The sequence below is a fragment of the Sciurus carolinensis genome, chromosome 7, assembly GCF_902686445.1.
Source record: "Sciurus carolinensis chromosome 7, mSciCar1.2, whole genome shotgun sequence".
NCBI lineage: Eukaryota > Metazoa > Chordata > Mammalia > Rodentia > Sciuridae > Sciurus > Sciurus carolinensis.
In genome coordinates, this window is record NC_062219.1 from 13,779,861 (window position 1) to 13,807,152 (window position 27,292).

At 38.7% G+C, this 27,292-nt stretch overlaps 1 long non-coding RNA gene across 1 annotated transcript; it reads right to left on the reverse strand.

Moving 5' to 3' along the window:
* On the reverse strand, positions 1–26,945 carry LOC124989724 (uncharacterized). The gene is made up of 5 exons (XR_007109607.1): positions 26,781–26,945; positions 19,639–19,796; positions 17,141–17,215; positions 11,698–11,931; positions 1–393 (listed from the first exon to the last, which is right to left on the reverse strand). It is a non-coding gene; the product is annotated as an uncharacterized LOC124989724 (long non-coding RNA).
* Between the last annotated feature and the right edge of the window lie 347 nt (positions 26,946–27,292).

Genomic DNA, 27,292 nt, shown 5'->3' on the forward strand with positions numbered 1-27,292 from the left:
GTTGGAAAAAGTTCCAAGAGAAACCAGTTTCTTGGTCACTTAATTAATTTTAATTGGTCAGGGATTTAGAATTAACTGCTAGTACTTTTAATTACTTTTGAATTATTTCCCACAATTATGTATGAATTCAGGTCCTTAGCGCATGTGTTTTCTTCTGCTCATCCTCTTGGACCTAGTTAACACCTTCTTGTCCTGCAGGTCTCAATTCACACATCAAATTCATGAGATCTTCTCGGGCTCAGGATCAATTATGCTGCAATTGTGCTCTATAATTCTTCTTCTTTCATGTATCAGTGGTATCAGTGTTTCCGATTTTATGTGGATGAGAAGGCTAACTTCTTGATAACAGACATTTTATCCATGTTTTTTCTTCCACTGCTTGATCACTGGCACCTAGAATGGTAATAGAGTAAATAAAATATGTACTAAATTTGTTGCACAAACTGACTTAAACGTTTGATGCGGTAGTCAATAACAATGCATTGTATACCGTACTTGAAAATTGTTCAGAGTAGATTTTTAAGTGTTCTTGACACAAATAAATAAAAAATAAGTACACAAGGTAATGCATATATTAATTACCTTGATTTACCCGTTCCACAATGTATGTGTATTTCAAAACATCATTTGTACACTAACAACAAATATATATGTCCGGTTTATTTGTCCATTTAAATAAATATTTGATTAATGTTTCTATCCTCTGAGCTTTCGGTTGAGGGCAGGAGAGTGTGTCTCTTCACTACCATATTCTTATGTGCACACACAGCTTCTTGCAGAGAGTAGGTGCTCAGTAAACATTTACTAAGAGAAAGACAAGAAACTTCAGCAAAGGAAATTCAGTTCTGAGATGGTGATGATGGAGAAAGTTTTGTGAAGAGACCACTCATGGACAGTGACCACGCAGACAACAGCTACTCTGTGTCCTATGTGGAGGCTGAGTCAACCACAGCCAAAAGGAGAGCTGGCATTTCAACTGACTGGAGCTAGCACGCGCTCTTTTGGATGTTCCTCAGTAATTAAGAACTGAATTCAGAGGCAAGTACCCTCTCTGTGTCTCTCATTCCAGCTCAGAATAAGAATAAGCATCACGGGCTGGGGAGATAGCTCAGCTGGTAGAGTGCTTGCCTCGCAAGCACAAGGCCCTGAGTTTGATCCCCAGTACCGCAAAAAAAAAAAAAAAAAAAAAATAAGCATCAGTGGATGCTGGCGAGGAGAACGTTTGCCCTGAAGTTTTTAGGGTCTATATGTACAAAACAGTTATTTCTTTCAGTATAAGGTTTAGCTTAATAAATTTCATATGAACAGTGCTGGGAAGATGTGTGAATAAAATTCTGGTAGCACTTTGTATACTTAATTATCTGAAGAAATCTATCTAAAAGGGAATGACTATGTTTAGATGGATTTCATGAAATCACACTATTTTATGTCAGAAACTTTTCATTTTATTTGGTTTTAGTAAATGGAAAGATCTCAAGATTTGGTAGCTAGACATCAGCAAAGCAAAGAGTAGGATCTCTTACTGAGCAATCCAAATTGCTGCTGAATAGATCCTGCCCAATTGGAATCAAGTATTCAATTTTTTTTTTTTTTTTTTTTTTGGCGGTACTGGGGATCAAACTCAGGGCCTTGTGCTTGCAAGGCAAGCACTCTACCAGCTGAGCTATCTCCCCTGCCCAAGTATTCAATTTTAGTCCAATGGTCTGTGCCCAACAGGGGAGACTGATATATCAGCAAACTGGTTATTAAGCGATCAACTTGGAACCCTGTCATACATATGTGAGATCGGTTAATCCCCAGAGAGAAGCAAATTGAGTAGATGTCATCTAAATGAACTCACCTAATTTAGTACCTTAGTTGCTGTCATTTTAAGCTTCAATTCTTCATGCAAGAAACCAGAAGCAGTTGAGGATCATTCTCTAAAGCTTCACTAAAAAACCTCAAGAAGCGTGTGGATTACACCAAGCAAACTAACCTCATACAAAAATGTGGTCCAAATATTTACTTGTTCACATTTTTTAGTCTCGGTTAAACTTCACAGTCAAACTTTCATTATGCTAAGCGATGAAGATCTATTTGAGGGCCTTCTGTTTGATGCCTGAAAACTACCTCTGTTAGCTTTCAGTGAACTCTTACCCAATACCCTACGTACAAGCAAAGAGAGAGTAAAAGGAGTGACTGGGGTCTTCATGTCCCTTTCAATAACATGCCTGCAGTGACAAAATTTTACACCTCACACCAGGCCCCACCTCTTAAAGTTTCCGCCATCTCCTAACAGCATCAAACTGGAAGCTAAGGTTTTAACACATGGGCCTTGAGCAGACATCCTAGATCCAAACTATACTAGCTGTTGAGACTGAGGTTCAGCCTCTGTAGTACTCTGCACTACTCACCACTGTGAAGATGAAGAAACTCAGTGGAATCCACTCATTGTGAAATCACAAGAATATCTTCTTATTTTGGTGACCGAGAAACGTACTTGAGGATATTCCTGCTGAACTGCCAAAGTAGTTCACACTGTGATGATGAACAACCTTGAGGGGGGTGTCTCGAGTGGACCGCAGAGGCCACTGCAGCTGGGATTTGCAGCTGTGCTCTCTTCGGAAAACAGAACACAGGAGCAGAAAAACCCCCTCCTCTTCCAGCCCTCCTGTGTACCTCCAATATCTTCTCAGGAAAGTCTAATGCCAAACCAGCTGACAAAGGGCAGATGCAACGTGCAGATATAATTCCGTCATCACAATGCAGAGCAAACGGGGTAAGTTTGTAGCTGAGCAGCACTAAGTTAGTAACTGCTGTAGTCCACTCTTTCCTATGTCACTCCCACATACCTCTGTCTCTGCTCTGTGCACCCCCATTTCCACTTCTTGATTTCTAGCTTTAACCTGCTCTGACTATGGAAGAGAAAGCATCACATATTCAAAGCACATTCTCGGTAACACCACAACTGAGACCTCAGCAGGCCGTTCTCTTTTCAGGTAGACCAGTCACTTCCAGTCGATAGAATATGTCTCAAAACCAGTGAACTCCCTGGGCGTGAGCCGGCTGTAGCAGACTCACTGCCATTGTAGTTACCTCATGATTGAAATTATTTTAAAGATAGCTCTCAAGTAAAACTCTCTGCAAAACTCAGGATTTCTACATGACCTCATCTCTGGAATGCTGTCTTCACCCCTGCTTTTAGTCCATCTCTGTGCCTGCTGTCTTTGCAAGTGTTTCTGTTATCCACATGTAGTTCCGCTAGTTATGCATCCATTGAGGAGAATATTAAACACCTATTTTTAGGAAGAATAATTTTATTGGTCAACATCCAACTTAAATTAGATTCCTTACATACTATAGTAACACAGCCACATCAATGTTCATAGCAGCTCAATTCACAATGGCTACATTGTGGAACCAACCTAGATGTCCTTCAACAGATGAATGGATAAGGAAACTGTGGAATACATACACAATGGAATATTGTTCAGCATAAAGAAGAATAATATTATGGCATTTGCAGATAAATGGATGGAATTGGAGAATATCATGCTAAGTGAAATAAGCCAATCCCAAAAAAACCAAAGACCAAATGTTTTCCCTGATAAGTGGATGATGATATAAAATGGGAGTGGGGGAGGTGAGGGGTGAGAGAAGAATGGAGGAACTTTAGATTATGTAGAAGGAAACAAGAGGGAGGGGGTTATGAAAAATGGTGGAATGAGACAGAAATCATTACCCTATGTACATGTATGATTATACAAATGGCATGAATCTGCACCATGCACAATCATAGAAATAAAAGGATGTACCCCATTTGTGTACAATGAATCAAAATACAGTCCATAAAAAAAATGGGAAGTTATACTCCATGAGTGTATGATAGGTCAAAATAAACTCTACTGTCATGTATAACTAAAAAGGACAAAACTTTTAAAAGATATTTTTAAAAAAGAAAAAGAAAATGAGACCCTGTCTCAAAATAAAAAATCAAAAGGGAAATAAATAAATGAATTAAATTAGATTTCTTCATTATGGAAAAACATAAATGCCATGAGACACTCTTTGTGATGTTATCAGGTATTTCCTGTGACTAATTGTTTTCTTTTCCACTGTGAGATATATATACATAGAGAGAGACTGAAAAATAAAGAGACAAGCAAAACATTAAAAGTACACATCTTCATATAGAAGTTTCACTAACTGCAGCTGCAAAGTCCCTTCAGGTATTGGAATACATGTTTAGTGTGTTTTTTTTTCAAATATGCAAGTACAGTATCATTAAGGTATTATAAATTTGTGCCAAGTCATAATTTATTACAAAAGTGAATACATAAACATTTCTGTGTAGGTTACTTGGAAATGCATCATGGCTATGAAACCTAAAGAATGATAACAAATAAGATCAGTCCAAATAGACACGAAACTTTTAAGTTGACAAATTAGAAGGATACAACATGAAAATTTTCACATCTATAGTGCTTTGTATTATTAACTGACTTTGCAAACCATGTATTCTTTCTAAAAGTTCTATTTCTGTGATCAAACCGGAAAAAATTCTTTCAATTCAGCAAATGTTCAATGAGCATTATCAATATGTGGGAAATATCTTGCACTTTGTACTTCAAATATTAGTAAAATAAGAGTACAAGACATAGAGACCAAAATGTTAACTAACAAATGTATTTTGAAAAGCATATCCCAGGTGTCACCAGAGAAATGCATGAAGGCTGGAGTGGTTGACACTAAGAGGGACAGATTATTCTTCCTGGGGCATCAGAAAGCACTTTGCATTAGAAAACCACACAAAGGATTCGAGCTAAGAAAAATAGTCTCAAATTATGTTCCTTTCAGAATTAGGTAATTTAAAATAATATCTTATTATTAAAATTGATTTATGATAATGGTTATTTTTGGAAATACATGAAACTCTAAAAAAATAAAACAAAAGTCACTCAATTCTACCATATTCAAACATCCACTCCTATGTTTATATTTCCTTTTAATCTTTTTCTTTACAAAAAATGTTTTTTTAATAGAACTGGAGTAAAGAAAATTTAGAAACTGTATTAATGTGATCTTTTGCATGTAATATTAGCAATTATTGGGATTTCCCATTCCATATCATTCAGAACATAACTTTTAATGGTTACCAAGTATTCTAGTTATTCAAGTATTCTAGACTTGTCTTTATTAAAATAAAATAAGGAGAAACCTTTTATTTTTTTGGTCATTTGCTAGTATAAACACATCTGTTACTAATTCTTTTATAAAACATTTTGCATGAATTGATGCTTTTTCCCTCTAGAATATATTCCATTAAGTGAAAGTACTGAATCAAAGGAAATGAGTAACTTAAGGCTTTTGATACAAATTACCAATCTATGTTCAAGAAAGATTGGTAATCTACATGCCTGTCAACAATGTCTGAGTTTTCAATTATGTGCAAACTTGAGATGCCATTACTATTTAAAAAACAAAACCACACACACACACACACACACACACACACACACACAAACACCACCACCAACAACAAAAAACCACTCTTGTCCATTTAGTAGTTGACAGATTGTGATTTTATTTTGCATTCCTTTGATTTCTAATTATGCTAAACTTTTACATACTTTTTTTTTACTTTTTATTTATTTTTTAAATTTATTTGTATTGTAAACAAATGGGATACATGTTGTTTCTGTTTGTACATGGAGTAACAGCATACCATTTGCATATTCATACATTTACATAGAGTAATGATGTTTGATTCATTCTGTTATTTTTTTCCTTCCCCCCCACTCCTCTCACCTCTCTTTTCCCTCTATATAGTCCCTCCTTCCTCCATTCTTGCCCCACTCCCACACCCCATTATGTGTCATCATCCACTTATAAGTGAGATCATTCGTCTTTTGGATTTTTGAGATTGGCTTATCAAACTTAACATGATATTCTCCAATTTCATCCATTTGCCTACAAATGCCATAATTTTATTATTCTTTATAGCTGAGTAATATTCCATTGTATATATATGCCACAGTTTCTTTATCCATTCATCAATTGAAGGACATCTAGGTTGGTTCCACAATCTGGCTATTGTGAATTGAGCAGCAATGAACATTGATGTGGCTGTATCTCTGTAGTATGCTGATTTTAAGTCCTTTGGGTATAGGCCAAGGAGTGGGATAGCTGGGTCAAATGGTGTTTCCATTCCAAGTTTTCTAAGGAATCTCCACACTGCTTTCCAGAGTGGTTGCACTAATTTGCAGTCCCACCGGCAATGTATGAGTGTACCTTTTTTCCCCACATCCTCTCCAACACCTATTGTTGCTTGTATTCTTGATAATCACCATTCTAATTAGGGTGAGATGGAATCTTAGTATAGTTTTGATTTGCATTTCTCTTATTACTAAAGATGGTGAACATTTTTTCATATATCTGTTGATTGCTTGTAGATCTTCTTCTGTGAAGTGTCTGTTCATATCCTTAGCCCATTTGTTGATTGGGTTATTTGTATTCTTGGTGTAGAGTTTTTTAAGTTCTTTATATATTCTAGAAATTAGTGCTCTATCTGAAGTATGAATGGCAAGATATTCTCCCACTCTGTGGGCTCTCTCTTCGCATTGCTGATAGTTTCCTTTGCTGAGAGAAAGCTTTTTAGTTTGGATCTATCCCAGTTATTCATTCTTGCTTTTATTTCTTGTGCTATGGGAGTCCTGTTAAGGAAGTCTGATCCTAAGCCAACAAGGTGAAGATTTGGACCTACTTTTTCTTCTATAAGATGCAGGGTCTCTGGTCTGATTTCAGGGTCCTTGATCCATTGTGAGTTGATTTTTGTGCAGGGTGAGAGATAGGGGTTTAGTTTCATTCTGTTGCATATGGATTTCCAGTTTTTCCAGCACCATTTGTTGAAGAGGCTATCTTTTCTCCATTGCATATTTTTGGCACCTTTGCCTAGTATGAGAAAAATTGTATTTATTTGGATTTGTGTCCATGTCCTCTATTCTGTACCATTGATCTACCTGTCTATTTTGGTGCCAATACCAGGCTGGTTTTGTTACTATTGCTTTGTAGTATAGTTGAAGTTCAGGTATTGCGATACCCCCTGCTTCATTCTTCCTGCTACAGATTGCTTTAGCTATTCTGGGTTTCTTATTCTTCCAGATGAATTTCATGATTGCTTGCTCTATTTCTGTAAGGTACGTCATTGGGATTTTAATTGGACTTGCATTGAATCTGTATAGCACTTTTGGTAGTATGGCCATTTTGACAATATTAATTCTTCCTATCCAAGATCATGGGAGATCTTTCCATCTTCTAAGGTCTTCCTTAATTTCTTTCTTCAATGTTTTGTAGTTTTCATTGTAGAGATCTTTTACCTCTTTGGCTAGATTGATGCCCAAGTATTTTACTTTTACATATTTATCTGTTCCTTTTGCCTCATTCTGTGATCTACTTATTCTCTCTGAAATTGTTCAATTATTGTTATTGCTTTTAAGAAGTTATTTTAAATATTAAAAATTTCAAGTGTCTGTCATAAACATTGCAAGATGAGACATTGTCTTTTTTTTTTTTTTTTCCTGCAGTGCTGGGGTTTGAACCCAGGGCCTTGTGCTTGTGAGGCAAGCACTCTACCAACTGAGCTATATCCCCAGCCCTAGACATTGTCTTTTAATTTAATAATCAATTTATTATTGATGCAATGTATCTATTTTACTGGACATTTAGGAGGCTGAAATTCTAAACATACAACTTATTTTACCACTTATTAAGCTTATATTTTTACATTAAGTGATTAATTTTTCTTTTCCCCATTTAATGGTTTCCCACCTGAAGTACCTTTTACCTGGGGTTGTAACACTGTGATTCTAATGTTGTAAAGCCTCCATTCACCAGATAAAACCTTGCTTGTTCTTTTATTTGAAATGCTTTTGCACTTTTTTTAAAATAACACTCATTTTATAAATAAGATTTTTGCTTTTACTTTATCAAAAAACTCCATCTTGAAATTTTAATAGCCTCCTGAATCATTTTTATATGCTTTTAGGATTTTTTCTTAGTCTTCGTGATTTCAAAAATTGCCACTAAATATTTAAAGTAGTTGTCTTCTTAATGCTGGTGCTCATAATGCCTGATTCCTCTCAAACAGTATACAAATCTTTTTTTTTAACTCAATGTTAGCACATACTGGGTCTGATTTCTGTTTCATTGTTTTATGTTCTTGCTGTTTCTTTTGTTTTCTGTCCTATATGGTTTTTTAAAGGGTTTTATTTTACTTATGTAATCTGCAATGTTTTTTAAAAAATATTTGTTTTGCCAGTGCTAACCTTTAACATTTTTAAGTTTTTCTCATACATACACCAGGTTTTGTTAATCAGAAACATCACACAGCAATTGCTGATAAACATTTTTTTTTTTTTTTTTTTTTTGGTACTGGGGTTTAACCTAGGGGAACTTAACCAATGACTCACATCCCCAAGCCTTTTTAATTTTTTATTTTGAAGCAGGGTCTCACTAAATTGCATAGGACCTCACTAAGTTGCTGAGGCTGGTTTTGAACATGCAATCCTCCTGCCTCAGCCTCCTGAGTCACTGGGATTTTAGCCACCACACCCAACTGTACTTTTTAATCTTCTATATTTTGAACATTTTCATTTTCAGTTTTGCATAAAATATTTTTACTTTACTTCATGTAAATATTCCTCATCAGTCTATCCAATCATGAAATTACAGTTTTGTTTTGTTTTTCTTTTTCACTCCTCAGTGTATCATTTAACTTCTGGTTTCATTTCACTTTTGTCAACCAGTGTTATCAAGTGTTTTTGAAAATAATAATATCTTAATGTCATATCATTATGTACAGTTTTTATATTTGAATATACTTTTATCTCCCTTAATAAGCAAAAGATAGGTTTGATGGTTATATTACCAGATCGCATTAAGCTTTTATAAAATATGGTACACATCTTTGGTGTTCAGGGTTGCATAAGACATTTTAGTGAACCTCTTTTTTCTTCATACAACTTTATAATAGGCTTGTGGTACTTGCAGTGACTGCTTAGTTGATCTTTTCAAACTTTGTTTTCTTTTGGGAGACTCAGGGTATGCCAAAGTGTGAATCTATTCTCAAGGTTGTTGAGCTTCTCAGTTGGCGAAGTAGTTTCAGTTGGTTATGGCTGCGATTATTGTTTCTCTTCTACTTGCTTTTTATCTTTTTTTTTTCATTGTCAGTAAAACCAGTTTTTTCATTTCCTTATTTCTACCACTTACCTCTGCATTCTCAAAGAACTTTTGATTTTAATCCTCCACATCACTAATCCCGTCCTCTCCATTTTAGCCCTGACCTTTATCCAGTCCAGGCTGGAATATTACTCTGCTATTTTACTTTTAGATGCCCTACTATCTTGGTTGTCTTAGGATATTTCTTTCTTTTTTTAATCACATCCTATGTACTATAGTTTGTCAGGTTCTCTAGAAAGCTTTCTGATCCTGTCTCATTGGAATTAGGTTTTCTTGCATTCTATTTAGATTTATTTTTAATGTCTTTCAGTTTTCTATTCAATAATTTCCTGATTAGTTTCAGATTGATCTTCTCCTTTTATATCTTCATGATGATGTTCCTTCCCCTAAAACTGCAGTTTTTCCACAAGATTTTCTTTCTCTTTCCTTCCTTGAACACAGTAGAATGTATAAAGAGGAGGCTTTCTCCAACAGATCCATTTTGTGATTTGCCCATGATATTATTAATCTTTACATGAGTGATGGTTCAACCGCATTCTCAGGTTTATGACTGGAGAGTAAATTACTACGCAGAAATCCATGGTCCACAGCTAGTCTCCAGTGGCAAATTTTCCTGGTTCAATGTTGCTTCAATGGGTTTCCCTGTCTTCCACCTACTATTTAGTTTCTCTGAGTTGAAAAACTCTGCCCTCAAAACCCATCATTGCCAAGTTTTTTCCATGATCTTGTCTACATCTTATCAATTTATTAGACTAGCATTTTTTAATGTTGCTACTTGAGTTTTCACATTTATTTGTCTCTTCTCAGGTATTAGTAAGAATCTGAGAAACACTCAGTTTAGAACTTCTGAGAAGAGATTATTTAAAACTTAGATAGAAACCCCCAAACTCTTGCCCCTCATGAAGTTCTTTTTAATACTTATTCCCAACTCTTCTATACTATATTTTTAAATATCATACTATATTTTTTAGTCCATTTGTATCAGCTGAATTGTGACGACCCCCCCAAAATTCACATGTTGAAGTTCAAAATCCTCAGTACCTCAAAATATGGATTTAATTGGAGATAGGGATTTTTGTGGGTTTGTTTTTACAATGCTGGGGATTTAACCCAGGGCCTCGAGACCTGCTGGGCAAGAGTTCTACCACTGAGCTACATGCTCAACTTCATGGTAGGGTTTTTAAAGAGGTAACTCAGTTAAAATGGGATCATTAGCATGTGCCTCAGACCAATAAGACTAGAGTCCATGGAAGAAGAAGAAATGTGGACACAGACAGGTACAGAGGGAAGACACATAAGGCTTAGGGAAAAGGTGATCATCTACCAGCCAGGGAGAGGGGCCTCAGAAGAGACCCTTCCAATACCTTGATCTTAGACTCTGGGCCTCCAGAAAGTGAGAACAAATTTTCTGTTAAGTCACCGGGACTGTGGAACTCTGATATGGCAGCCCTTGAATCTAAAATATCCTTTTACTCCCCACACTGACAGGTGACTGCCAGCGACTCTCATCACCCTTAGGGCCTTTCCCCCTCCCATCATCCTCACTCTCAGCTGATCAACACCCCCTCTTCTTATTTTACTGAAAAACAGAACAGATCAGAAAAGAACATCCATAGACACCCACCACTCTTTCCACCATGGACAGTGGCTCACATGTGGAACAAATGTTGGACACATACAAAATCTGAAGCCTTTGCGTTTTCTGTCCTCACTGCTAACGCTTTCCTCCCTGAGTATCTGCCAGCTAACTTACTTCCCTCCTTCAAGAAATTGTTCACATACCACCTCTCTACGAGTTCCAGTCTGGTCAAGTTATTTAAAGTTACAATTCACTTCCCAAACTCACCCTTACCCTGATTAACTTTTCCACAGCATCCTATCATAGTCTACATTTCATGAAGGTGTTATGTCTGTTGTTGTCTTATTCAAATATGCAGAAATATGTTTATTTTTTCACAGATAGAACTCACGTACCCTAGATCAATGTCAGGGATGTTGAATAAATATTTTTTTTTAAAACAAGGTAAAATACAATGAATATTTCTGAACAATAAGAACTTTCCTCACCCAAACTCTGTGTTATGTGTGCCTTTTTAGTAAATGTAAAGAATTTAAAACATAAATAAAACATTTTGACTTGGTGCCTATAGTGAAGGGTAATAAGAATTTCAGTACTCTGGGCACACCAATTGATTACTGGTGTTCTAGGACAATGAAGGATGGATCTGGTGCTCATAATGGAGCCACCTTCTTCACTTAGAAGAAGTGCCTTCTCTGCTACCTTATGCCTAGGACAGAGCAGACACCGGAGTCACCCTATATAAATTCCTTCCCTTAATGAACTTCCTTTACTGGTTTACTGACTTTTTCACAAAGTTGTCCCACTCTGGCTCCCACTGTATCTGTGGAACAGTCAGGCACAGAATCAACAGGATAGTTTTTATGATTTAAATAAAAAGGGGATTTGTTGGATTGACTTACACAACCACAGCTGGATAGTCCACATGGCTGTCTGCAGACTGGCGAGCTGGAGGAACCCGTAGCTGCTCAGTCCAAGAATCTGGCACCTCAGAACAAGAGGAATCAATGATGCCCCCTCAGACTGGAACTAAAGGTCTGGAAACTCCCTGGAGATTCATTGGTCAGAGTCCACTTTGGAAGAGGGAAGGAGCTAGAGTCTGAGGTCCTCAGGCGATCACAGTAGCAACCAAGAACCTGCTCAAGAAAAATCGAAGCCGTAGATGGTCAGACTTCTAGGACATAAACTGCTTAGGTGGATCTTGCTGAACTTTGGCCTGTTGTATTTCTATCATTTTACCTCTACTGTCTGTGCTTGTGAGCTTACACATTGATTTATACAAATCCCCTGAATCTTATAAACTCCCTCCCACTTACACACAAATCATGATAATATATCTGAAGAATATCAAGTCATAAGAACGAGTTTTATCAATACATCTCAATGTGTAACAGCTTCACTTGATAAAATTTTACTGATCCTCTCTTACGTGCTAGATAAAACAGTCATGATTGTTGCTTCCAGAGCTTTACAGTCTAATAGAGAATTAATCCCAAACATCAGCAAAGCAGTAAATGCGATGGCCTGAGACACAGTAAATTATTAATTTTATCGTGTCCAAATAAAGTTGTTTTGCCAAGTATAGATATTGTTAGACCCAAGAATACTTACTTCTTTTAATAAGAATTTCAATGAAATCTTGCAAATGACTTTTTTAAAATCAAAGAAACATGTGAAAGAACAAATATGTAACTTTTCTTCAGAATTCCCTGTGAGAAATTCTTGTACATTATCATTTGATAAATCTATTTTAAATGAATCCATGTATCTATGCCTATTCTTTAATTATAAAAAGAGAACCATTCTGAGTAAGGTTCAACTCTGGAGCCTCAGTAAGAGATCCGTTTTGATGTAGCTTCACAATTTACAAGAGAAATTTTACATTTACCATAGACTTCTGGAGTGTTTGATCCTGAGACAATTCAGTATGTTCAAGTCTCCAGTGCTTTTGGCTTTTTGCCCAGCTTCAATCAAAGCAACATTTTTATTATCAAGTGGTTTCTTTCTGTCCCTTTGATGTAGCATTAGCTTGTTAAACACATGCTCAGTTCTTTCCTTTCCACCAAACTTTCTCAGCTTGATTCGTAAAGGTAGATGGTATTTTTAGGCCCTACTCTAACCCTTCACCTGCCTTGTCAAATCTTATGATTGCAAGCAGACATTCAAGTAAGTTTCAGGATGCAGAAAGGAACCACAAGTGTTGATCAAAATCCAACAGGTTGATTCTGGAATCTGACCAGGGTGACCAGTTGTCACATCTAATTTCTCAGCTGGAAATAGAATGAAAAATCTGCCCATCAAACATCCTTTCTTCATGCCAGCAAAGCTTCAGAAAATTGCCTGTAGAGTCTCTTTGCAAACTTTTGGGATCCATCCTTCATAATCTGTACCTAAATATTGCTGAGAATAATACATTACAAAGGTAATGTTCAACTGAAGTGTAAGAATACTCACACTCTCACTAATGTGTTTATTAATGTCAATATTGATATTTTTAAAATTTAAAATAATGCATTACTTAACTATAATTAATATACAAAAGCACATTGTCATGCAGATCTGTTACTTGCCCTGGTGTGCTTTGGTTCTAGCTAGATCTTAGAAAAAATTACCAAGCCTTTTTAGTTGATGAGACCCACGTTAGATTCTAATCTCTCTGTGAAAAGAAAAAAAAAAAAGAAAGAAAAAGAGAAACAAAAGAAACCAAGTCTGAATTTTCCCCACTAGATTCTCAGAATCCTCATAGTAAGATCAATAAATATTTGTGGAATCAACAAATGGATGATAAATGAATGAATAGAGCAACTCTCAAGGAATGATTTTAGCTCTTTACCCAAATCTCCCCCACATATGGAAATATGAACTCTGCATCAGGTTGTTCAGTAAAGCTACATACACTTCTAGGCCTCTGTTTTGCTGTGCAGCTGAGTCCTTCCCTAATTTCCACTTGTTAGAAATCTTGACTTTGTACTTATTTTAATCCTTCTGTTGTTGAAGTCTGGCTCAGTCATCCTTCCATGTAAACTGAAATGGTAGCTTGGACTTGGATATAACTCCTCTCTGAAGCATATTGAAATCTCAAAATCAGCCAGACAGAAAACAAAAGAGGAGTCTTAACGATTTCCAGGGAAGATTTTCTTTGAGGTTTTTCTCAATTATTCTTTTCTTTCCCCCATAGACAAAAACTATCAAGTAAACAAAAACAACCATGGTTTTGCATTATGGGAAATACCAAAAATTACTATGAGATCTAAAAGTCCATCTTGTTCTGATCGTACAGGAAACTTTTAGGGATTCACTTGACAGAGAAAACTGATGCCTCAATTACAGCAGATTAGAATCTCCCTCTATGTCCTTGATGAATAATATTAAAAATGTAAGTAGCTTTATGCATATTTCAAAGCATTATAAATATAGCAATGGAATTTTTTCTTTTAATTTGAGGAGAATTTGCAAGATCCTTCCAAAGAGGTGTCAAAAAGTCATTATTAGTTTGGGGATCAAGTCTTATCAAGTCTGAGCAAGTCTCATCAAGAATGCAGACTTAGAGCAAGTGTTTATCTCTATCAGTTCCAACATCACCAACAAAATGATAATCCACAAATAAACCATTACATCAGACAGAATGGTCCACCCAAAGATAAGAGATTTTAACAGATTTCTGGAAGACAGAAACAGCGTGAAAGCCTGTCGACAGATTAAAAACCGCTGTGCAAAATATGCAGAGGAGGCTGATAGCAGAGGAGAGGATTTATCTGTCAAGGCAGACTCCAGAGAAGTTCCAGACTCAGATGGTCCCATACAAAGAGGAAGAGGAAGAAAAAGGAGTATGATAACGAAATGCCTTCAGAACTAGTGTATTACACTTGAAATCTCCTTCATTGTCCTCCCAGGGCAGTCCAGTTACACACTGTAAACTTCTAAAAACCCCAGAAAGATTTACCAAATTGCCATTGGAATTTAAAGCTAATGGCATAGTTTCTGAACTCCAGAGGGAAGCCCCACCCCCTCTGGTTTACTGGAGGCCCCCTCAACCCTCAGTTCCACCCAAGCCCACCCTCAAGTGATGAAGGAAATGATCCATAGCCAGGCAATTGGGCAATCCAAATTCACAGCATTCATCATTCTTTAAAAGGAATTTCAAGGACCAGCCTCCACTCATACTGGATCCTCTAAGTATTTTTCCACAGTAACTACTGCTAAATAATTCATCATAGTTCATCTTTATCAATTACATTAATATTTTAAAATACTATAATTTACATTTCATCACTTAATTGTTATTGCATACATTATACCATATCTCAAAGCAGCCTTTACATTGAGCCTTGTGTAACAGAGAGTCTTCCAGATGAACAGAAGGGACGTTAAGAGCATCATAATATTGGGCTGAGCATTTACCAATGAGAGTGTCACAAAATAAAAATATATTGACTATCTCAGTATCCAACTGAATTACCTTATATGACTCAAAACAAACCAAATTTTTTTAATGCCAAAAACATCCTGTATAACCACTTACTAAATATCAGTATTGATATCTTCACAGATGACTTAATAAAACTCAAGGTTCGTATTTTAAGGAAGGCATTTCCAAAGATTTATTAGAGTAAATACAGTTCAGGGATATTGGAGTAAAGTTAAATCATGTTGAATTCTTTCTCAACTGTTCACTACTTGCAAGAACTTGAGCAGGAATCTTAAGCTTTATAACATCTGTTTCTTTTTTTTTTTTTTTATTGTAAACAAATGGGATACATGTTGTTTCTCTGTTTGTACATGGCGTAAAGGCATACCATTTGTGTAATCATAAATTTACATAGGGTAATGTTGTTTGATTCATTGTTATTTTTTTCCCTTCCCCCCCACCCCTCCCACCCCTCTTTTCCCTCTATACAGTCCTTCCTTCCTCCATTCTTGCCCCCCTCCCTAACCCTAACCCTAACACTAACCCCTCCCACCCCCCATTATGTGTCATCATCCACTTATTGTTCGATCTCCAGCACTGAAAAAAAAAAAAAAAAAAAAAAACCAAAAAACATCTGTTTCTTAAAATCCAAACAGGGATTACTAGTCAGTTTTTGTTTACAAACAATGAAGATCAACTCAGGCTAACTTAAATAGAAAAGGAATGTAATCAAAGGCAATTGGATTACTCACAGCCTGAAGAGTAGTTCCATTATAAGCTCATAAAAAGGTCAGAAATCAGGGGAGGTGAGATAACACACAGGAATGCTCTGGAAGACATCACCATGGCCTGCACCCAAGCATCTTAGATGCAGAAAGTAAGTTCAGACACACCCTGCGTGTCTGAATCATTATCCAAGGAGAAGGAGCTGGCTACCCTACTCTCCACCTACCCAGGGATCCCAGAAAATAAACACAATAGGCCAATATTTTTATAACACATGCCACACAACTAGCACATTTCACAACTCCCCAGGGATGATAACCCTCACCACACAAGGTATTTTTATCAATTAACTAATGAGATTATTCATTTCGATCAACTCACTAATGAGGCACAGTCATGATTAACCTCATGATACAGATTAGAAGACCTAAGCACAGAGACATTAAGTAACTTGCCAAAGCGTTAGTAGAAAGCTACAATGGAAACCCTCTCTTTACACTCATTTCCATATCTTCTGTGGCAGTTAATAAACCAATTCCACAGATTATCAGAGTGCCCTGCAAGTAGCAAGTGCTCAGTAATTACGTGATAATGCTAGTTTCCCCTCAAAGTTTTGTGAAACTATTTTTCAATGAGTTGCTGAAGTATTTATACTTTAAAAATAGAGGCTGGCATCATATTATGAATGGGCAGCTATAGTGTCTCTTTAGTAGAAGACATAATTATGTATGCAGATATAAATTTCAGATGATAGGGAAACAAGAATAAAATCAAGAAGAGGCCTTTAGCAGAATGCTTCCTATCCATTTCACATCATGACATTCAGAAACAAAGGGTAGTATTTGTACAGCAAAATCATGAAACCAACCAGGATTTCCTGATTTTTCTAAGATTTCCTGACCTCTCCAGAGAGAGAGGGAATCAGTACCTCAGGACCCCTACAACTCATTTAGAACAGTCAGTGTAAGTGATGAACTGCTTTAGAGAATGCTCTCGGATATCAATAATTAATATTGAGATTAGTTTTAGTAAAATGTTTTATTTACTCTTTTTTAAAAGACATCAGCAAGAGATTACTAATCAAACTCTTTGAACCTTCTACTTACTTCATGTGCATGAATTTTCAGATACATGCAAGTAATATTTTTAAGTTATGTTATAGATTAGGCCTCAAATATTAACACAGAGGTTATGAAAAGAGAACAGCTTACCAAGACCGATGCCCTGAGGCGTTGCTCTCTGTTGTGGAGTGTCTTCCTCTGCCTCTCTGGGGTATCTTTGCACTCCTGGGGGTGATACCTCCAGTTATTGGTGACCAATTCTGCTTCCTCAAATGCTGAAGTTTGAGCACTAGAGAAGCACGCGAGACAAGCTCGTGAAGCAGGTTTTATTTAAAGGTGGTCACAAGCCTTCATTCCTTGGCAGACTCGACGCCATCGGGATCCATTTTCCAGGCGGGGGAAAATGGCCCCCAGTTATAGTGGGGTTTTTGGTTTGATAGGGTACAGTGATGTAATCATTGGAAGCCGTGTACCTGCAGTATTGACCATCAGGGGCCAGTTGTAAGGGTTAAAATTTTAACTTAGGAGGGTGGTTGCAAAAAGGTTGAAACTCATTGTTCTTAGTCTGGGATCCATTGTTTTCCAGAGTTTCAATATTTGCTGTGCCTCTATTTAGGGCTAATCTGCAATGGGGAAGGTCTAAATTTAGGGTCATTGTTATTAGGAAAGGGTGCACTGGGAGAGGTTTAGTGTTTGGCCAGTTTCCCCTCCCTCCGTTTTTGGGGGGGAGCTGTCTTTTAGGAATATTATTTTCCAAAACCCTTCAGCCAAGGTTGGTGTTCTGTGTCCCAAGAAAATTTCCTTTGTTCTCCTGCTCTCTGCCCCCTTATCTCTCTCCTTCCTGCCTATGTGACTAGGCCCAGGAGATGCTGGTGAGATGGCAAAAAGGTGAGAAGCAGATGGGAAGGGGGAGGGGCCAAATGGAGTGATCCAGGCAGGTAACAACCCAGGGGGCGTTAATTAGCAATCCCTGCCTGCAGCCTTTGGTAGTATAGGCAGGTAACCTTGGTGATCAAAGGACTCTGGGGACACTGACATTCCATTCTCCCAGGGGCGGTCTCCAACTTCCCAGACTCAAATGGCCTCCATCTTCTCCACTCTACTGGATTCCCTCTTCTATACTAACTGCCTGTCCTCAGTTTCAACTTCAGGGGTACACAGCAGCTCACGGAATGCAGAGTGGGAAATGCTGATTCACCTAAGTTATCCTCTCTGACTCCCTTTACGTCTGTGCCCCACAGTGCTCAGCTATTCAGAGTTGCACAGATGTGCCACGCTTTCTTCACCCCCTGCCGTAGCACGTGTGGTAAGCCAGAAAACCCCTGAATCTATCTCCAAAACCGCAACCTGACAGAAGGGGTGTAATTCAGGATCCTGGGCAAACCACACCTTTGTTTGGCCACCTGAGTAAACAAGCACTCCCTAGAAAAGTGTCACTTGTGAGAATTTATCCCACTGGGACTCTGGGACGGTCCTCCCCACATTTCCTTGTTGGACATTAAGGATCTTTGTAACAGCTGAGCTTTTCCCATGACAAGATAAAGTGGAGACCAGGACAGTCAAGCCATACAATAAAATTAATTTTAAGAAGACAAACTGCTGTTAATGAGACTATTGCCTGCCAAAACCAAATTATTTCATTAACAATGTAAAGGGGAAAAAAAACTTTGATCCTTCAAAAATAAGTCTCTATCATTAGTTTGGATATTTTAGGTAAAATATTAATTGAATTCTTTCAAAAACTTCTCTTCATATGAAAACCACTGGGGTAAATAGCTATTTTCTAAACTTGTGAGCTTTTTAACACTAAAGGGGAGAGAAGACATGAATATAGCCATGTCCTGAGAGTCCCCAAACCACTTAAACATGCGAATGAAGACGTAAGTGTGCGCCTGAGCAAGAGGGTTGCTTTATTGAAGCCTCGAATGACTAGCCCAGTTCTGATTGCATTAAAGTGAGATGTTTCTTTCCCCAAGTAAGGAAGGATTATTATTAATTATTATTATTATCATTAATATTATGCATCAAGAAACCCTCCAGACTGCCCAGGTTCTGAAGCCAGAATTAAGGACAGGTAGTTAGTGTAGAAATAGGAGATCGGGTCAAATCGAGGAAATGAAGCCATGAAGCCATCCGCCTCTGGAAGTTGGAGACCACCCTGGAAGAATGGAATGTCAGAATGGAGCCCATTGATTACCAAGTTTACCTGCCTTTATCAAGGACTGCAAGTATGGAGCTGCTAATTAATGCCCCCTGGGCCCTTACCTGCCTGAATCACCCTGGCCCTCCCCCTGCCCATGGCTTTTCACTTAATGCAAAACCAGGCCTAGTCACTAGGCAGGAAGGAGAGATAAGTGGAGAGAGAACTGGAGAACAAAAGAGAACTTAACCTATAAAAGATGTAGTGTGTGCTCACTTATTGGGACTTTAGAACATCAGCCATGGCCCCCTTCTTCCTGCCGGGAGAAGTCTGCATTATTACCTTTAAATAAAACCTGCTTAAGATGCTTGCCTTGGCGTGCTTCTCTAGTGTTCAATCTTCAACATTAGAAGGAGCAGAACTCGTCACCGGTAAACTGCGGTATCAGTTCTAAAAGCTCAGTGCCCACCTCAAGCCGTGCTTTTGCATTTGGGATTTACAAGCCCACCTGTGAGCATCCTCAGGTCTTCACGAGTGTCATGGGCTCAGCTGCTCCACAGAGCTTGTCCCAGAGCAGCTCAGCTGCCCTCACCCCTGACTCCACCAGCAGAAGAGCATGTGACGATCACAATCACCTGAGGGACATCTGAGGGGCAAGTTCTGCACCTGTAAGTGCCAAAAGAAACTTTTATACACGATGGGAAATGATGTGGCCAAACTATTAATTTTGTGTATTTTTATCATTCATTGCTACACAATCTTTATATACTTAATAGGCAATTTCAGGAACTCTACCCTGACTTTTTTTCAAATCATTATTTTTAGGAGAAAAAGAACTAATAATGACCAAAAAAATTCTTAGTTCTGGACCAGCTCCATCTAAATCTTTACATCTTCCACTTCATGTTTTCCAGCAGGATCTTCAGTCTTGTTGAAAATCCTGCTTGGTACAGTAACAGCCTCTGCTTCGCCAACCGACCCTCACTGCTATGGGCTTTTCCCTCCTGGAGGGTCAACTGTGCCTTGACATTCCGATCTACATCCTGAGCTGAGCAGAGGCTTCTCTTACCAGGCTGTCGGGGCTGAGGTTTCTATCCCCAGGTCCTCTCTGAATGTTGTATTCTAAAGCAGGTGTTTTAATCAGCTTTTTTGCTGCTACAACTAAAAGGGTCTCACCAGCACAATTATAGAGGAGGAAAGGTTTATTTGAGGGCTTGGGTTTCAGAGTTCCTCATCCATAGAAGACCAGCTCATTCCTCAGGGCTCGAGGTGAGGCTGAACATCATGGCGGAAGAGTGTGGCATAGGGAAGCAGCTCATATCATGGTGATCAGGAAGCAGAGAGAGAGAGAGACTCCATTCTCCAGTTACAAAATGTATACCCCAAAGCCACGCCCCAATTCCCACCTCCTCCAGCCACACCTACCACTTCAAGTAATCCCATCTGGGATTGATTCACTGATTGGGTGAAGACTCTTACAACCCAATCATTTCTCCTCTGAACCTTCCTGCATTGTCTCACATGTGAGCTTTTGAGGGTCACCTCACATCCAAACCATAACAGCAGGTAACCTAGTTGGAGTTGTTTGTTATCAAATAAACGTATATATCTTCTAGATCTATAGGAACCAAGCAAACCCACCAACAAGCTACTTGGGTTTATGGGGCAAATCGCATCACATTTCATATCCCTAGAGACAGTCATAAGAAGAACATTGACTATGGAATAGTGACAGCAACCCTACAAACTTCTTTAAAACGATTCTGATTTCTGTGTGTTTCTGTAGAGGTCTTTGTTCAAGAGCTGAGCGTGTGATGAGTGCTGTACTCTTCTCACTGTGTACACTCTCCCCTGCATGCCGTCCACTCATGGCTTTAGCTATTGCTAGTAAAACATAATCACAAATGTCTAGCTCCATCTCACAGAACTCCCCACCTTGTCTCTTCAGTATCTTCCCAAACTCAAAATATCCACACTGAACACATGACACATCATCTGCCGCTTGCCCTTCCGTGGGGTCGGGTGGAATTATGCAGAGACTCAGGCTCCTTCAAATGTTTCCCAACAACCAAAGTGTAGTATAAAACAAAAACCCAAGAGTTACCCTTGTTCCCTCTCCTTCACTCTCCATGTCCAATCTACCATCAAGTCCTGTGTGCTTCACCAGGAATTTTCTGGCTTAAACCCTCATCCCCATCTTCTTTGACATTGGCAGTCCAAACCACATAGGATTCTGAATATGATCTTTCCCATTGTGAAAGACAGAGCTGGAAAGGATTGAGAATGTAAAATTAAATCTACCCCACATTCTAAACACCAGAAAGTACCTGGGGACCAGATACCTTTGCAGGGTACATTAAAAATCGCAAAACCAGATGGAACATTCAACCCTCATCCTATCATATTCTGCAAATCTATGTAAGCAGATGACTAGAAGCAAGGAGAGAATTCCAGGAGAATGGTGGAAGTCACAATTAGAAGTGAGTCCTGCCGTTTTGGGATTCACTGGTAACCTCCACTGACTTTTTTTAATTTGGTACCTAGGATTGAATCCAGAGGTGCTTAACTACTGACACCTACCCAGCCCCCATCCCCCCTTTTTTTGAGACAGGGACTCACTAAGTTGCTTAGGGCCTTGCTAAGTTGCTAAGGCTGGCCTCAAACTTGCAATCCTCCTGCCTCAGCCTCTGGAGTCACTGGGATTACAAGTGTGCACCACAGCACCCAACCCCCCTAAAACTATTACTACCACCATAAAGTCAGGAGAAGTGGGCTCCAGGAAGATTCCCTGTAGGGATTAGAGTATGGCTTCTTACTGACTATTTCCTGATAGACCTGTTTATAAGCATCTTATGACCATTTGAGTAAAGAGAAAAGCTAACTGGAAAGAGATGTCAGTTTGGAGATGTATAACCAGAAACAGCTGAATTCCCACATTTGCTTGGGCACATATGAGTAAGTGTCCCTTGGGTCCAGCAGAAACCATGGCAGTTACTCTGGCATGAGTCATCCAGCCAGTACCTTATGCAGGAGGACTGACTGGCAGCTCAGCAAGGAAGAGCCAGCAACAAGAAGGTTCTGGTGAGACACGAGAGGTGGGAGTAAGAACAGTGAAGTAACTAGGCAAGAGGAGACCCCGAAAGCACTACGGAAAGACCCACAAGCATATTTCACAATGGCGGCACGTGGGACGCTGTCCCTAACGGGATATCTTCAGCACATTGGAACTAACAGACAAACAATGACAGTCAAGAGAGGACGACGTCATCATCAACTGAAAGAAAAGGCATTTGCCGGGTGCAGTGATGCACGCCTGTAATCCCAGTGGCTCAGGAGGCTGAGGCAGGAGGATCGCGAGTTCAAAGCCAGCCTCAGCCAGCCTCAGAGGCCCTAAGCAACTCAGCAAGACCTTGCCTCTAAATAAAATATTAAAAAGGTCTGGGGATGTGGCTCGGTGGTTAAGTCCCCATAGGTTCAATCCTTGGTACCAAAAAAAAAAAAAAAAAAAAGGCATTTGACCCCTTCTCCCTTAATCCCTTCTTGGCAATTTCAGCATAACAAAGGGAGAAGTAATAGCAGAAGGGAAAGAAGGCCCTGAAAAGCACAGGGCACCCTGTCATTACCGGAAGTTCCTGGAGGAGAGGAGGGAAGAAGAGAACCTGAAAGTGAGTGTGAGCTTGAAGTTTTGATCGGGTCCAACATGGATTGTACTGTGACTTACGTGTGCAATAAGTATTCTATTTATGTGACATGGAAGGGTGGAGAAACAAAGCTGAAAAGGCTTATCTGGAAGAAGTAAGAGGAGAACAAGAGTGTTCTATTTCATATTTATGCTAATGAAGCATAGACCTTTAATAAATTAGATATAAAGCTACGATCATCTTTCAACTAGACCACAGCTTGGATATGTCCTCTCTGGTCTCCCTCAAATATAATCTTGAAAAAAAAAAAAGATATAAATCATGTCACCCTCCTACTTCTTATTAAAACTCTTCCATTGTAAAACTCACGATTTTTAAAAGTAAGACAGAATCTTGAACTTAGTCTCTAAAAGCCTGTGATGTCTAGATCCACCTTGACCTCCCAAACTTCATACTGCCCAAGCTCTCCTCATTAGCTGTTTACTCCAGGCTGCCTCCAGACCTCCTGCTTGTCAAAGGTCAACTTTCTGGAATAGTCTTCTCACGTTTTAAACTGATGAGTCATGCACTAACTTATCAGAATTCAGAGGAAATATTAAATTGGTTTAATTTGTCTTATATTTCAAATTGGACCCAGCTGAATTTTACAGACATGTAACAGCCAACCTGCCCAACACCAGACAGAACGTGGAGAACCGTTCCGATTTCTCCAGAACCATTGGCTGACAGAAACTGTCATGGCTCAGTGGTACGTTGTGTTTGGAATACTGAAGCAATATCAGTACTTGATGAAGTTATTCTTAGTGTTAAATTGACTGCCCACCTCTGGGTATATCATTCGAAAAATAACCTAATGTTTTTAAGCTTATTCTTAATGTCATTAAATAATTTCCAAATGGCAGCTCTAGGCTGGAAAAGATTTCTTTTCTTTCCAGAAAGAACTCCACCATTTTTTTTCAACTCTAGAATGTCATCCTCAATCTATATCCTAGATCATAAACTAAGGCACTAAAGTAAAAACCAAACCTTAGGTAAACATCAGAAGTTCAGCCTGGGTCACTGAGTGATAAGCATTGAAAAGAAAGGAAAGAAAAAGTCAGCACTCCTTGAAATATAAGTGCTCTAATCCCTTCTGAGAATCTTTGATTTAAACCTGTGGTGGGGACACTGTGGACACAGGATCACCCTCTCCTTGAAAACATATTTAAAGCAAAGGTTTCCAAAAGGCAGATTTATGCAATCCTCTATCTTAATCCAAAAAGAGAATATGTAATCTTATTTAAATATTAACTACCATCCTAGGAATTATGGCTTAGATTTGGCAGTGATGACTAATTTTTATTAATTTCTGTTGAAGCTAGGAAGGTTAATAATTTAGGACTGAGTTTAAATAAAAATGGCTAGTTGCTTCTCAGTTTCCCCCCACCCGCAGAATTTATAGGGTAAACAAGAGTCCCCCTCCCCACCAAAAATAAATGACTGTTCCATTATTATTCAAAGGTCATCTCATGTTATGTGACTTTATCAGTATAATTTGTAAAAAAGAAAATTGTGTTTTCATGGTTATTACTATATAAAGTCATTATACAATGCAAGCAAAAAGCTTATGATAAAAACAGCATGCTTTCTTGCTTTTAACAATAGTCTACCAGTGGAGCCAGCAAATCTATCCAAATAATATGGGTGGACTTGGGGTGGAAAAGTGGTTGGGACCACAGCCCTTGGTACAAAAGCATGCTGTCCATGGCTCATTGTCAGAAAGCTGTGACCTCTGAGTTTTGATAATGGTGATGAGTTTGTCCTGAGTCACCCACACTCCTGCCCAGATGTTCTGTGACTAAGCACTTAATTTTCAACAAGTGCATTCCAGCAAAACAAACAATACCGCATGAGATTTTTATATTAATTTATAAATGTTTCTGAAAATCAACAAAGTATCAAATTGCTATAATTTCTAAACCATCTCTTATAAATATGTATAGATTCACTCCACAAAGCAATGAAAGCCATTGATGTTCTTTTTTAGACCTAATAACTGAAGACCTCTCCTCCACAGTTGCTCAATAGGAACTACAAGTTACCAGCAGCTTAAAAAGACAATTTTAAGTTTCCTGTCACTGGGGTCAACCTACTGCTATCGTTTAGAGCCTCACAGATTTTCTTCTTTTTATTCTACAAGTCAGGAAACAGAAAAGGCTCTCCAGGTTGACTGTACACTTAGCAACTGTGCAGACTCTGGGATAAAGATTTGTCATCGTTTTAGGCTGATGGCTTCCTTTCCAAGGTACCTTGTTCAAAGATGGGGTCAGGATGGTGAGGGCTTTTTCACAAGATAGCAGTCTGTTCTAACAATGAGGCTGAGAGACAGCAGATTCATTGAAAAAAAATAGTAACTCCTCTCTCTATATAATAAGTCATAAATACTCTTACAAATACAACTTAGGACTAAAACGTTGCTTGAGAACAAAGACTCATCCTGTGACCTTAGGGTGAGAACAGAAACTGAGGCAATAGAGTCCCATTTGGGAGTTGAAACTAATGAATAGAGAACATAGCCAGTGTTGTATATTTATGGAAAGCTGAAATATTAGGCAAGGCTAGGTCACATGACTTTTGACAGACTTTTACAATCAAAAGGGATGAAAAGTTACACTGGAGAAACTCTAGTCCTAGTCTCTCTACAGATGTAACAATTATTGATAAGACTTGTTGAAACTCAGGAAGGAGAAATAATAGAGATAGAAAAACCAAGGGGAACAGTCCTGAAATTTTTATATTACAAGAAAGTTGATATAAACTCCAGTAGCTTTATTAAAAAGCCTCTTTTATAAAGCATATTGGAATGTGTTAAGTTCACTTGCTTTGTGTGTGTGTGTGTGTGTGTGTGTGTGTGTGTGCAGTGTTGGTGCTATGGATTGAATCCAGGGCCTTGTGTGCTCTAGGCAAGCACTCTACCACTGACCTACGTCCCCAGACTCCTCATTTGATTTTTAATTTTGAATAAAATTCAGTCCTGTGAATTTTAACAGAGAGTCATTTTCATTCATTGTTTAATAAAGAAAAAGACTGCACAAGTCAAAAGTCATGAAATCTTTGGCACAATTAATACCAGTAATGGATTTATGGTAACCTGCATGTCTACCTGATTATTTGATAATATACCTTGGAACCAGGAAGCTTATCTTTGGGAAAAAAAAAAAAAAAGTGGCCTTATTTAGAATGCTACACACATCCTAGGTAGGTAATTCCTATTCCTCCATTATCTTTTTATTTTATCAAATAGAACATGCCCAGAAAACATGCCATTATAGAGATTTGTAAAAAGCATTTTTAAAGAGAAGGCATTATCACATCTGCATTTGGAAAAATTCTTTCAAAGGCGGTAGAGTGGCCTGAAGTTTAAAGATGACAAGACCAATTACAAGGCTATTTCAATGGACTGAAGCAAACAGCAGTCAAAGAATGGAGGACCTCCTTTTCATCCTTGCCTTAACCCCCCCTCACTCTCCCACCCCCCCAGCACAAATTGTATTGAAAGCCAGACGGATAATCCATGCAGTTGAGGTAGACATCCAAAGTGACCGGTTAGAGTCACTCTCATGCACAAGGTGAAATGAGGGACAGAGGAGAGATGAGCCAAAAAAATATTTTGGAAAGAAAGGTAGTTGATAGAGGACTGAAGCTCTAGAACTGAGCAATGAGCACTTTTTAAATGGGGACAGTAAGGGTCTCCTCAGTGCTGCTATGGGTGGAAAGTAAGCACCCGAGGAGAGGAGAAGCCAATGTGGAAAGCAACGGCCCAGGCAAGCAGCAGGCAGAAAGAAGTACTGCAAGCGGAAATGGAGGAGGAATTTCAAAGGAGAGGAACTGAGGCAGCGTTCAGCAGAAAGCACAGCGCCGTGATGAGCCAGCAGCAGGTGTGGGATGGGGAAGCGGGGCATTTTTTCCCAAACTTCCATCTGCTCAAAACGTTGAATGATCTCAGCCCACCAGACACACCCGCACTCACCGGGAAATGGCAAAACACAACTGACATCAAAGAATTGGATTCTGTGGTACCGTCCAGTTAGCCTGATCTGTTTCATTGCCGACTTCAATTATGCTGATAATTGGGAATCGACGGAAACTTTCTCTCCACTCTTCCCTGGTTTCACATCTTAGTCTTCAAGCAACCCCAATGTCTTGGACGTTTAGGATTTCATCACCACATAAATATTCTGGTCTTTATTTTTAAAGTTGCCAAAGGAACTTCGTGATTACCAGTTCTCGTGGCGACGACTTCTGGATGTTGTGAAAGTCACTGGGATAGGGCAGTGACTGGGGACACCTCCAGCACAGCAGCAGGAGGGAGCCACACCCCACTCTCATTTCCCTGTGTCTACAGAGTCAAACGGACACGGAAGCCAGCTAAACAATCTCAGAGAACTCATGTGGCACTCAGAACTGCACAGGAAAGCACTGTCACATGACAAGGGACCAGCATCTGCACAGAAACTAAATCTCAGCAGGGACAAGGCTTAT